Genomic DNA, 12,098 nt, shown 5'->3' on the forward strand with positions numbered 1-12,098 from the left:
GCGGACACCCCATTTCCCTCCAATGTTCGTGAGATGAGGGCCTTTCTTGGTTTAGTGGGATATTACAGGAGATTTATCCCTTCCTTTTCCGACATTGCAGCTCCTCTTACCAACACTCTAACGAAGCACAGTTCAAAAACAGACTTTTTGTATCCCACACCGGAGATGAGGACCGCCTTTGCAAGCCTCAAAAAGGCGATAACTTCACGTCCCGTATTGACGTCACCGGACTTTACCAAACCATTCATTCTCCACACGGACGCCTCTGACTTCGGGGTTGGAGCTGTGTTATCCCAACTAACGGAAGAGGGATTTGAACATCCCATCTTGTATATTAGCAGAAAACTTTTTCCCAGGGAGGTGAAGTACCCGACAATCGAGAAAGAATGTTTGGCGATCAAATGGGCTGTGGATAAACTGAGATACTACCTGGAGGGACGCACCTTCCGATTGTACACTGATCCTGCCCCACTCCAATGGATGAGTCGCAATGCCTCCAATAATCCCAGAGTCATGAGGTGGTTCTTGTCATTACAGCCCTTTTCTTTCCAAGTGTTACATCGTAAGGGGAAGGACAATGCCAATGCTGATTTTCTCTCCAGATATCCTCTCCCCGAACGGGAGAGTCCTAGGGGGGAGGTGTGTGACGGGGTCGGGGATTCTGACTCTTCCGGCTTACCTGTTTCACCTCTCTTTGAACAGCATTCTGGGACATGGCGGCGCAGTGAAGAGCCATACGACTCGGAACCAGAGGACGATGTTGAATCCTGCTACTTTAACTGGGCGGGGTTGGACAATGAACACGACGTTGGTTACGCCCACTCAGTTCCGGTAAAAGCCGCCCAGGACGACTCACAGGTGTGTGTTACACCCGGAGGTGAAGGAGGATTGCACGTCGTACTGCACGTCGGACGAGGACGAGAAGAAGACGGTAACCGAGGACTGCCCTTCGGACGAGGACGAGAAGAAGACGGTAACCGAGGACTGCCCTTCGGACGAGGACGAGAAGAAGACGGTAACCGAGGACTGCAAAACAAACAACAGCAAAGGTGCACCACAAAAAATGAATCAGTTGGTATAAACGATATTAAAGTAACCATCAGAAGAAAATTCCTCAGAGATATTTAGAGTTCTTCTTTCAATCTTTATTTTTCAATCGGTATAAAAGCACAAACAGCCGACGCGTTTCGTCCCAACATGGGACTTCTTCAGGGCTTATGAATTGGTAACCGAGGACTGCCCTTCGGACGAGGACGAGAAGCAGACGAAAGGAGTCCAGGAGAAAAGACCCCGGAGCAACAAAGGTCTGCAGAGTCGGACGAGAACAGCCAAGGAGGAGACCTGAAGAACAGAGAATACGGAAGACGTAAAGAAGAAGACGACAAGCCAGGAGGCCAACAGGAAGGCGCTTCGCCCAGCCACACTTCATCGAGGGAAGTGTGGCTACCAGAGGTACGATCACGGCTTTCAGGCTGGGCGGGTTTTAAGTGGGTTAAACCACGCAAGTAAAACTGTCACTCACCCTATGCACTACCCTCCCCTCACTACCCAACACTAATCGGAGAAGTGTGCACGTGTGAGACCTCACTCCCTACCCTGTGCGATGGTCCAAAACCAGTAAGTCTAAAACGCTGTTCTTTTTCCTTCCTGCCCGGCGGAGTCATTTCCGACATCGTGGAGGTGAACGCCTGGACCACCAGTCCCAGAAGCCCTCGGGACACTCGACGAACGGCTGTGGAGAAACGCTACCAGAGACTCACCAACGAGGCCGAATCAACGTTACCGTATTACAGGAAAGCAATACGTCGAAAACGTATATTGAAAGCAATAAAACCAGCGTTACCCAAAGTACCTGTGTCTGTAAGTCTGTTAGACGGTGCTGTAGCTGCCGCCACGAACCCCACTAGCGAACAGGTTAACCCCGAGGTGCCACAGCGTCGTATTTTGTTTAAACCCCTGTGCACTGGTGATTGCCTAGTGGTTATTGGACTCGGCTTTTATTTGGCTTTTCCTCCTTCTTATAGTGTTTTTTTTTACGCTAGGCGTTTTTTTCCCACTTTTCTGGCATTACCCCTGCTTGGATTCTTCTCGGAACATTGTGGACTGCATTTATTCATTCTCCCTTTTGTTCTTTTTGTTTGGGACTACCTTTTGAGCATTTCTTTTCTTATGGAGGCCATACCATGACAGTACGGGGTGAGCAGGGTTCTTCTTGTAGTCTTGTCTTGACATTTACTGTTTTCCTTTTTGGTATCCCCTGTTTTCACTGCTGTTAACGGATGTGCTTTTCTTCTACAGTGTGCCCTTGTTGATGGTTTGCTGTATGCCTCCAGTCCTGAGGAACCCCTGAGGGTAGCTGTTCTATCCTTCTACGTCCCACCTTGTTATTTTTCCCTTCCAATTCCCCCCCCCCCTCTCCCCCTGGTGCGTATTCCGCTCGTGCTTCTATATTTGGCTTGGGGGATCAAGGCATTAGGGAAGGGTGGATGGGACTATCGTCACTCCTGCAGTATTGGTGATATTGGTGAGTGGGATTGAACGGCATGCCGCTGCCCCCTTACAGGGAGTAATGGGGGTGGGTCCTTCCTTACGTGATCTAGCCTTGGCTCTCTCTTCGTTGCAAGAGGAGGTGAGAGACCTGTGGCAAGAAAATCAGGCCTAACACGTTGAACTGAATGCCTATAAGGCTAAGGAATGGGGAGGGGCATCTAAACCACACACACGCCCCTTGTACAACCAGTCACTTTCCGTTTTGAGCGTGCCTCTGGTGTTTCTGGGGGTACTTCTGTTTCTTTGACTGTAAATACACCGGTACCAGTGCCATTGGCTGTTCCAGAGAGGTTTTCTGGGGACAGCAATAAGTATGACGTATTTATGAATCAGTGCCACTCAATCAATCAATCAATCATTTGTAAAGCACACTACATACCCGCGAGGGTCTCGAGGCGTGGGGGGGTCCTACTGATTGAACAGCCAGGTCTTGAGTATCCTCCTGAAGGTCAGCAGGTCTTGGGTCTGTCGTAGACTCAGTGGGAGGGTGTTTTATGTTTTGGCGGCGAGGTGGGAGAAGGATCTCCCACCGGTGGTTGTTCTTCAGATGCGCTGGACGGTTGCGAGTGAGAGGTCGTCAGAGCGTAGCTGGCGGTTGGGGATGTAGAAGGAGAGCCGTCTGTTGAGGTAGGCTGGGCCAGTCTTGTGGAGTGCCTTGTGTGCGTGGGTAAGGAGCTTGAAGGATATCCACTTGTTGACGGGGAGCCAGTGAAGGTTTCTCAGGTGGGGGTGATGTGGCCGTGGCGTGGTAAGTCGAGGATCAGTCGTGCTGAGGCGTTTTGGATGCGTTGTAGTCGTTTGATGAGCTTGGTCGGGGCTCCCGCGTAGAGGGTGTTTCCGTAGTCAAGTCTGCTGCTGACGAGGGCCTGGGTGACTGTCTTTTTGGATCTGTTGGGATCAAGCTGTAGATCTTGCGGAGGGTATGGATGCAGGAGGAGGAGACGGCGTTGACTTGCTTGGTCATTGAGAGCTTTGAGTCAAGGATGATTTCCAGGTTGCGTGCGTGTTCGTTGGGTGTCGGGGCTGCCCCCAGTGCCATCGGCCACCAGGAGTCGTCCCAGGCTGAACGGGTGGAGCAGAGAATGAGGACCTCCGTCTTGTCCGAGTTCAGCTTCAGACGGCTGGTCTTCATCCAGTCGGCGACGGCCTTCATTCCTTCGTGGAGGTTGGCTTTGGCTGTGATGGGTCCTTGGTGAGGGAGAGGATCAGCTGATTGTCGTTGGCGTAGGAGATTATGTGGAGGTCGTGCTGTTGGGCTATGTGTGCGAGCGGGGCAATGTAAATGTTGAACAGCGTCGGGCTGAGGGAGGATCCCTGGGGTACGCCGCATATGATCTCGGAGGCTTTGGAACAGAATGGGGAGGCAGACTCACTGGGTTCTGCCGGAGAGGAAGGAGTTGGTCCAATCCAGAGCCTTGTCTCGGATCCCTGCGGCGTGGAGGCATGCGCGTCGTGTGCGGTGGCAGACAGTGTCGAAGGCGGCAGAGAGGTCTAGGAGGATGAGTGCTACGGTCTCACCGTTGTCCAGCAGGGTCCTGATGTTGTCTTTGGCGGCGATGAGGGCAGTCTCGGTGCTGTGGTTGCTGCGGAGCCCTGACTGGGAAGGGTCCAGGATTCTGTTTTCTTCATGGTATCGGGTTAGCTGTCTGTTGACGGTTTTCTCGATGACCTTGGCCGGGAAGGGCAGCAGAGAGATGGGCCGGAAGTTCTTGAGGTCTCTTGGGTCTGCCTTCAGTTTTTTTAGTAGGGCGTTGATCTCGGCGTGTTTCCAGATATCTGGGAAGTGGAGTGGTGTGGCTCACTGGTTAGAGGCGGCAGACCCGGAAGCAGAAGTCAGCCCGGGACCAGGGTTCAATTCCCGACGCGGCAGGGTTTGTGGACCAGGGTCAGCGGACTCGATGATTCTCGCCTCGGTGCCTACTCTAACCACTCGGCAACTCGGGGTATTAGCTTGCCTAATCTCCACAACTGCCCCATCAATGCCGGGGATGCCTGGCTCCACCTTGGGGATTCCCAGTAGGGACCATCCCACAGGGAAAGCCAGGACGGGTTCCCCAGCGTTATACAGCGCCAGGACGCCGACTGTCAACAGTGCGCTTTACAAGTATACATTACATTACATTACAAGGTCGCGGTCGAGATTGATGACGTTGTGCAGGTGGGGTGCCATGGTGCTGCTTGCTCTGTTGAAGACTTGGTGCGGGAATGGGTCTAACGGAGAGCCGGAGTGGATTAAGCACATGGTCTTGATAGTGTCATTGATGCTCACGCTGGCACAGGCTAGCAGGGGGTCTTGGTCGATGGTGTACGGAGGGTCTGTTGTGTTGCTGTCTGTTGGGGCTGTCTGGGTGTTGAAGCTGTCGTGGATGTCTGCTATTTTGCGGTGGAAGAAGGTGGCGAGGGAGTCGCACAGGGCTTGCAACGGCAGAATGTCGTTGATGTTGGAGCTGGGGTTGAGGACTTGCTGCTTTTCCAGATGATGCAGCTAAAGTGGCTTTTGTGATATCATATTTGGCTGGTACAGCAGCTTTGTGGTCGGTGCATTTGGTGGATAATGATGACCGTGTATTGTACGATTTTCCAGTGTTTAAGGAACAAATGCGGCGCCTGTTTGCCAAACACACCTTTATGCAGGCGAGCAAACCAGAGTTGCTTAAATTAAGACAGGATAATCAGGATCTGTTGGCGTATATCACCACCTTTAACCGTTTGGTGTCTGAGACGCACTGGCCTCTTGAGAAAAGGACTTTGCTTTTTTACCAGGGACTCTGAGAAGAGTTGAAAGATGTGTTGTCTCAAGTTGTGAACCCTCCTGAAGATTGTACCAAATTTATTGATTTTGTGGTTAAATTGGACCACATATTGCAAGAAAGAAGGAATGAGAGATATTGGTTGCTCATGTCTTGATTATACACTAGTTGTAGTGACCTTAAAGAAAAAGGAGGATACAAGAATCGGCCTGAGCCTATGCAGATAGGTGTGCGAGGACCCCTATCCAAAGAGGAGAAAGAGCGACTTTGAAGGCTTAACTTATGCTTATATTGCGGGAAGAGCGGGCATTTTGCACGTGAATGTTCGGTTAAGCCTTCGACTGTACCTGCCAGGAATTCTGTGGCTCTTGTAGGACAGGGGGAGTCATTGGTATGTCAGGAAAACATATGTGACATTAATCCCTATGATGTGGCATGGCTGGTATCCCGGGTACCGCGCCATTTCACAATCTCAGTCACCCTTGTGATATCTAATAGTACTTGATTTTCATTTCAGTTTTACTTGATTTTGGCACAACCGGTAATTTTATGGATATTCAACTAGCGAACAAATATGAGATCCCTTGTATTCATAAAACTCATCCAAAGCCAGTGAGGGCGATTGATGGCATTGAGTAGTCATCGGTGTTAATCAGGAAACAGACGGAGGCTCTTGTCTTGATTTGTGACAATGGCCACTCGGAAGCTGTGAGTTTCGATCTTATTGCTGCCGACCTTTGGAATAATTTTAGGGGTGCCTTTTTTGCAGACTCACAACCCCCGGATTGATTGGCTGAGACGTACCGTGACCATGGATTCAGTGTATTGCTTGAAACATTGTTATCAGGAGGCGTTGGATTGGGTGTCACCATTGGTTTGCACTATGGGTTGGTCCTTGGAGAAACCTAGTGTCCTGACACAGTATATGGAGTTCGCTGATGTTTTTGATGTAGTCAAGTCGTGTGTATTGCCACCTCACCCCGACTTTGATTGTCGTATTGATTTGGTTCCTGGGGGGGTTCTGCCCTGTAGCCGGATTTATGCCCTGTCTAACCCCGAAACACAACATCTGCGGGTATGTTTGGATGAGATGTTGGCTGCAGGTTTTATCGGGCAATCTTCTTCCTCTGTGGTGTCTCCACTTTTCTTCGTACTAAAGAAGGGCGGTGGTTTGCACTCCTGAATAGACTATAGGGCATTAAATAAGGTTACAGGCAAGAACAAATATCCTTTACCCTTCACTGCTATTTTCGCCTGAGGCTTGAGCCGGGCGGTCATTCTTTTCTCTTGCTGCAATTTTAAAAACTTATTGTTTGCACTTGCCCTCTGTGTCCTCTCCCCCCTGCACTAGCGCGCGAATTTATCGTGACGCTTTGGTGTCTTTGCCGATTTTGGGTAGAGACATTATTTTAAATAACACTCACCATTTTAATATTGGTTTGCACTCTTCCTGCATAGCGCTGCCTCCCCCAGAGGGTCCAGCCGATTTCAGGGCTGTTCGACCTGGTGGCAAGGGCTGAACTATTGCGGCGGCCATCTTGGGTAGGGCTATCGTCCCTTAGGGGTGAGAGTCACCGGTATAAAAATAGACAGCCATGACTCCGCGCAGCGGACGCGATCAGCGGACGCGATCAGCGGACGCGCCAGACTCGCGCCGGAGTCAAGCGAGAGTCCAGCCCGTCTGCGCCCGTCCGCGCACGGGCCGGGCACAGGGCTAAGAACTCTGCTGGGATCACTAAAGGGAATTACAGTAGGCAGGAACTACTAGCCATAAAACCGGACTATGAATGTGACCTGCACAAATTTGACCCTTCGGACTGGACAGGCTCGGTGAGTTGCCATAAATGCCACAGTACATTCTCGTGGTCTCAGGTATCCGCCCTCACCACATCTACTGTTCCTACTCATACCCTAAAGGCTGGCTTAATCAATGCTAGATCTCGGCCAAAACATGCCCAGCATATACAGGACCTCTTAATCAACGACAACCTAGATTGTCTCTTTATTACAGAGACTTGGCTCAAACCTTGGTGCACTCCGGATCTGGTGCATGCCCTACCTTTAGGGTATGGCATTCAAAGGGTCGATAGAGATAATGAACAACGGGGGGGAGTGGCCATTATACATAGAGATACTTTTGGTTGCTTGATGACAGAACTCCATGATTTAAAGGATGCGGAACGGATGGGCTTTAGTCTTAAAATCCATGACAACTTCTCTTTTTCCGGGGCACTGATCTATCGCCCTCCCGGCACTTGTACAGGTTTTCTAGGGAGTATTGGAGATGTGCTAAGTCCATTGATACTCAGATATTCTAATTTTACCATGCTGGGGGATATGAACATCTATCTAGAGTCCACAACGGAAGCATCCACTGCCTCCTTTAGAAACTATGGATGTACTGGGTCTCAAAATATGTGACACCCTAGCCACCCACGAGGCGGGACACACGATTGACTGCATTGCCACCAACTTAGATAAACTTACAACAGACCAGCTGAAACCCCAAATATGGACAGATCTAATACCTTTTACGATTACACTGGAGACTAATGCCATAAATAAGCATACAGGTGAAAGCAACCAGGTCAGACAAGATGACTGGAAAGCTACTATGAAACATCCAGAATTAACTATCATAGCTAGAGAATGTAGACCTAAGTTAGCAGGATCCCCAAACCTAAACACTTTTAGGGACTGGATGACTGAACTAAAAAGTATGACCGGACAGGGAAGACGCATGCCTAGACCCGGGAAAAAGAAGAGATCTGCCCCTTGGTTCGACTGAGAGCTCAAAAATAAACAGGGGGAGGTAAGATGGGCTGAACGTAGCTGGCGGAAAAATTACCTTAGCACAGAACGTAGCAAATATAAAACGATTAAGAGAGCGTATCACGCACAAATTAAACAGGCTAAAACAAAGTATTTCACGTCAGCCATAGTAACAGCCAATAGTAAACAGAAAGCGATTTTTAAAATCGTGAAGTTTTAGTAAACCCAAATGTTTAATGCAGGACATCCCACCCTCACAAATGCTTTGTGATTCTATCGCAGACTTTTTTGAAGAAAAAGTTCTGGGTCTGACGAAAGATTTTGAGGCTCCTATTATCGGTCCTAGGGATGAGGACGAAAACACAAGGCAGGAAGCCACCCAGCTCACAGCCTTTCGTACAATTAGTCTGGAGGAGACAAAACGTGCCATTCTGGCAACCAAGTCAGGATCACCATTTGATCCATCTCCTATAGGTCTCCTGCATCTCATCGCTGATATTGTGAGCCCAGACATAAATGACATCGTCAACAACTCACTGTCTACTGCCAACGTCCCCCCAGAGTGGAAACTGGCAGCAGTAAAACCTTTACATAAAAAACAACTTCCCGACCCCACCACACTTTCAAATCTACGTCCAATCTCACTGCTCCCGGCACTGTGTAAAATCACTGAGTCGACAGTAAATAAACAGCTGACACGCTTTCTGGAAGACAATGAAGCATGGCACCCCAACCAAGCTGGCTTTAGGACTCAACACTCCACCGAATCAGCTCTCCTGTTCACTACTGAAACTATCCGCTCAGCTCTAGATCAAGGCAAGAAGGCCGTCCTGATATTATTAGACCTGTCGGCGGCCTTCGACACGGTCTCACATGCTATCTTAATAGACCGGCTAATAACATCTGGCATTAAAGGCATTGCCTTGGTATGTGATTCCTGTGTCGGCTTTCTGGATCCTCTTAGTGGCCCTTTTCAATGTCCCACGTGTCCTTTTAAACTCCCTATGCCTTTGTGCATTAAAAGTCTTCAGGCTAAGCCCTCGGCGGTCAACTTACCTACCAATATTAAAGGCACAGTTAATCAATCCACCCTTAAAGTGATGCACTTGAATGTTAGATCACTGTCTTGTCACTCCCAAGAAGTCTTTTCTTTGATTTCTGATGACAATCCGGATATCTTTTTCTTAACGGAAACTTGGTTACATGACCAATCCATGGCAGTCATTAATCTAGCACTTCCTGCGGGCTATATTATGCACTCTCTCCCTCGCAAGACCAGAGGTGGAGGTATCGCAGTTGCGGTAAAAACCTGCTATTCCTGCATCTGGAAACCTATCACCATAGCTGGCTGCGAGAGTGCTCTTTTTAACATCGCAGTGAATCCCCATTTTACCTTCACGGGACTTCTAATCTATAGACCACCTGGGCCTGACGTCGCCTTTCGTCAAAGCCTTCCGGAGGTGATTTCCTCCTTGGCTTTAAAAACTGCTAACTTCACGATCATCGGCGACCTCAACCTGCATATGGACGCTCCTCTTTCCAACTCGGTCCATAGCTTGCTGGCTGATTTAGAGGCGTTCCAACTGACCCAAATGGTACAATTTCCAACTCACACAGGCGGCCATCTATTAGATCCCGTTCTGACGAATATCCCTACGAATATTTCAATGCTCCATCCCAGACCTATGGCTTGGACTGACCATCATCTTATTGAATTTCGTATCACTACCTCTTGTTCTCTTCCTAAGAATAACTCTTCTGCTAGCCTTAGACGCACCTGGAGAAACTTAAATCTAGAGCATTTTCATCAGCTCCTGTTGAAATTTCATCCTTCACCCCCTACTGAAGTTTCCAGCGGCTACAACAGTTTCTGTGAGTGGCTAAATCACTCATTAGACTTACTTATCCCGGCTAAGTGGTGCAAGACTAGATCTAGTCCCTCTAACCCCTGGTACAATGATTCTCTTAAAACACTCAAAATCTCCTGTAAAAAGGCAGAACGCGCGTGGCGCAAAACTTACGATACTGACCTCAAGGCAGCCTATAGGGCCTGCACTAGAGTGTATCATTGGGCTATATGCACGGCCAGGGCTGCGTTTTACTCTCAGGAGATAAAGAACAGCACCAACCCTACCAAGGTCATCTTCAGGGTGTGTAAGGACCTTACTAGTAAAAGGACTGATACTGCTGCTCTTCAACCTTCCAGGACACACTGTGAGGACTTAGCCTCATTTTTTGTCGAAAAGGTGGAGGCTATTTACAAGTCATTCGCTCAGCTTCCTATTGTGGAGACTAGCCCTACGTCTCTGGTTCTCAAACCATTATTGACTATTCCTAGTCTGACATTGGATGAATTCACTGCCCTGACGACTAAAGTTAAATCCGGCTCCCCAGACGACCCCATGAGACCCAACCAATTTTGGGAATTTGCTGAAGGCTGCTATCCTGCTCTGCATGGCCTTATTAATTTGTCCTTCAGCTCGGGTAGTGTTCCTAAGGCTTGGAAACAGGCGACGGTCATTCCCATTCTCAAAAAACCCGCCCTCGACCCTACCAAACCTGAACACTACCGACCTATATCTCTTCTTCCCTGGCCAGCTAAACTGGCAGAAGCTCATGCCAATGCTATTTTACCTTCTCATTTGCAGGAAGCAAATATTTTGGATATCTCCCAAAACGGGTTCCGTGCAGGCCACAGCACAGAAACTGCCCTTCTGGCTGTGGTGGAACACATCAGGCATCTGTTAGATCTGGGTCAGACGGCGGCACTGATCCTTCTGGATCTTAGTGCCGCATTCGACACTGTGTCTCACCAGATTCTGTTACACCGCCTGATGGAAGCGGGAGTCGGAGAGGTGGCACTCGAGTGGTTTCGCTCCTTTCTTAAGGATCGTGCCTTCAAGGTTTCTACGCCCCCTTTTGTTTCTACTTCTCGCCCCATACTCCAGGGTGTCCCCCAAGGGTCAGCCCTAAGCCCTACCTTGTTTAATTTATATGTTCAGCCATTAGCGGAGGTAGCCCATAGTTTTGGTCTCTCCTTAGTGTCATACGCCGATGACACGCAGTTGGCGGTGGCACTTAATGGCGACTCCAATATGGATGCCCCCACTTTTCAGTCAGCTCTAAAAGCTGTGGCAGGCTGGATGGCGAACAATCGGCTCCAACTTAATGCCTCTAGGACCGAGGTCATTATTTTGGGTAGGGAAAGTGAACTATGGGGAGATCAGTGGTGGCCTTCTGATCTTGGCCCTGTCCCCTCCCCTGTGACAGAGGTCAGAAACCTCGGGGTGTGGTTTGACAATAAGCTTTCTTTCACTTCCCACACAAAACGTGTGGCCGGCACTTGTTTCGGCACTCTGCAATGTTTACGACCAATCTTTAAGTTCTTCGATGCGGAGACCAGACAGATTATTGTTCAAGCCCTGGTTCTTACCAGACTGGACTATGCTAGCTCCCTGTTTCTGGGCCTAAACCAGGCTGAGCTATCTCGCCTTCAGAGGGTTCAGAATGCGGTGGCCAGGATGCTTGTTGGCCTTCCAAAGTTTGTCTCGGCACGTCGGACCATTCAGGATCTCCATTGGCTGCCAGTGGGGCAGAGAATTAAATTTAAAGCCTTGTGCCTGACTTTTAAAATTCTTAAAGCAGCCTCCCCTCCTATTCTTGCACATACTATCCAGCATTATGTCCCTGCCAGAGCTCTTCGCTCTGCCGGAGCTAATTTGGCTATGGTGCCGCGTTTTAAAAAATCTAGGATGGGCGGTCGCTCCTTTTCAGTGATGGCAGCATCCCTTTGGAATTCTTTGCCTGCTTCATTGCGCTCCATTCCTGAGTTGTTTCCGTTTAGGAAAGCACTTAAAACCTTTCTTTTTGCCACAACTTAGACCCATTTCTTCTCCACTGTTCTTCCTTACCCCTTTTCTGTTGTGTTGTGTTATTACTCTCCAAAGCGCCGGGACGCCACTTTGCTGCGGCATCCGTGCGCTATACAAAATCATATAACATAACATAACATAACATAAAGAATTT

The sequence above is a fragment of the Lissotriton vulgaris genome, chromosome 10 (assembly GCF_964263255.1).
Source record: "Lissotriton vulgaris chromosome 10, aLisVul1.2, whole genome shotgun sequence".
Classification (NCBI taxonomy): Eukaryota; Metazoa; Chordata; class Amphibia; order Caudata; family Salamandridae; genus Lissotriton; species Lissotriton vulgaris.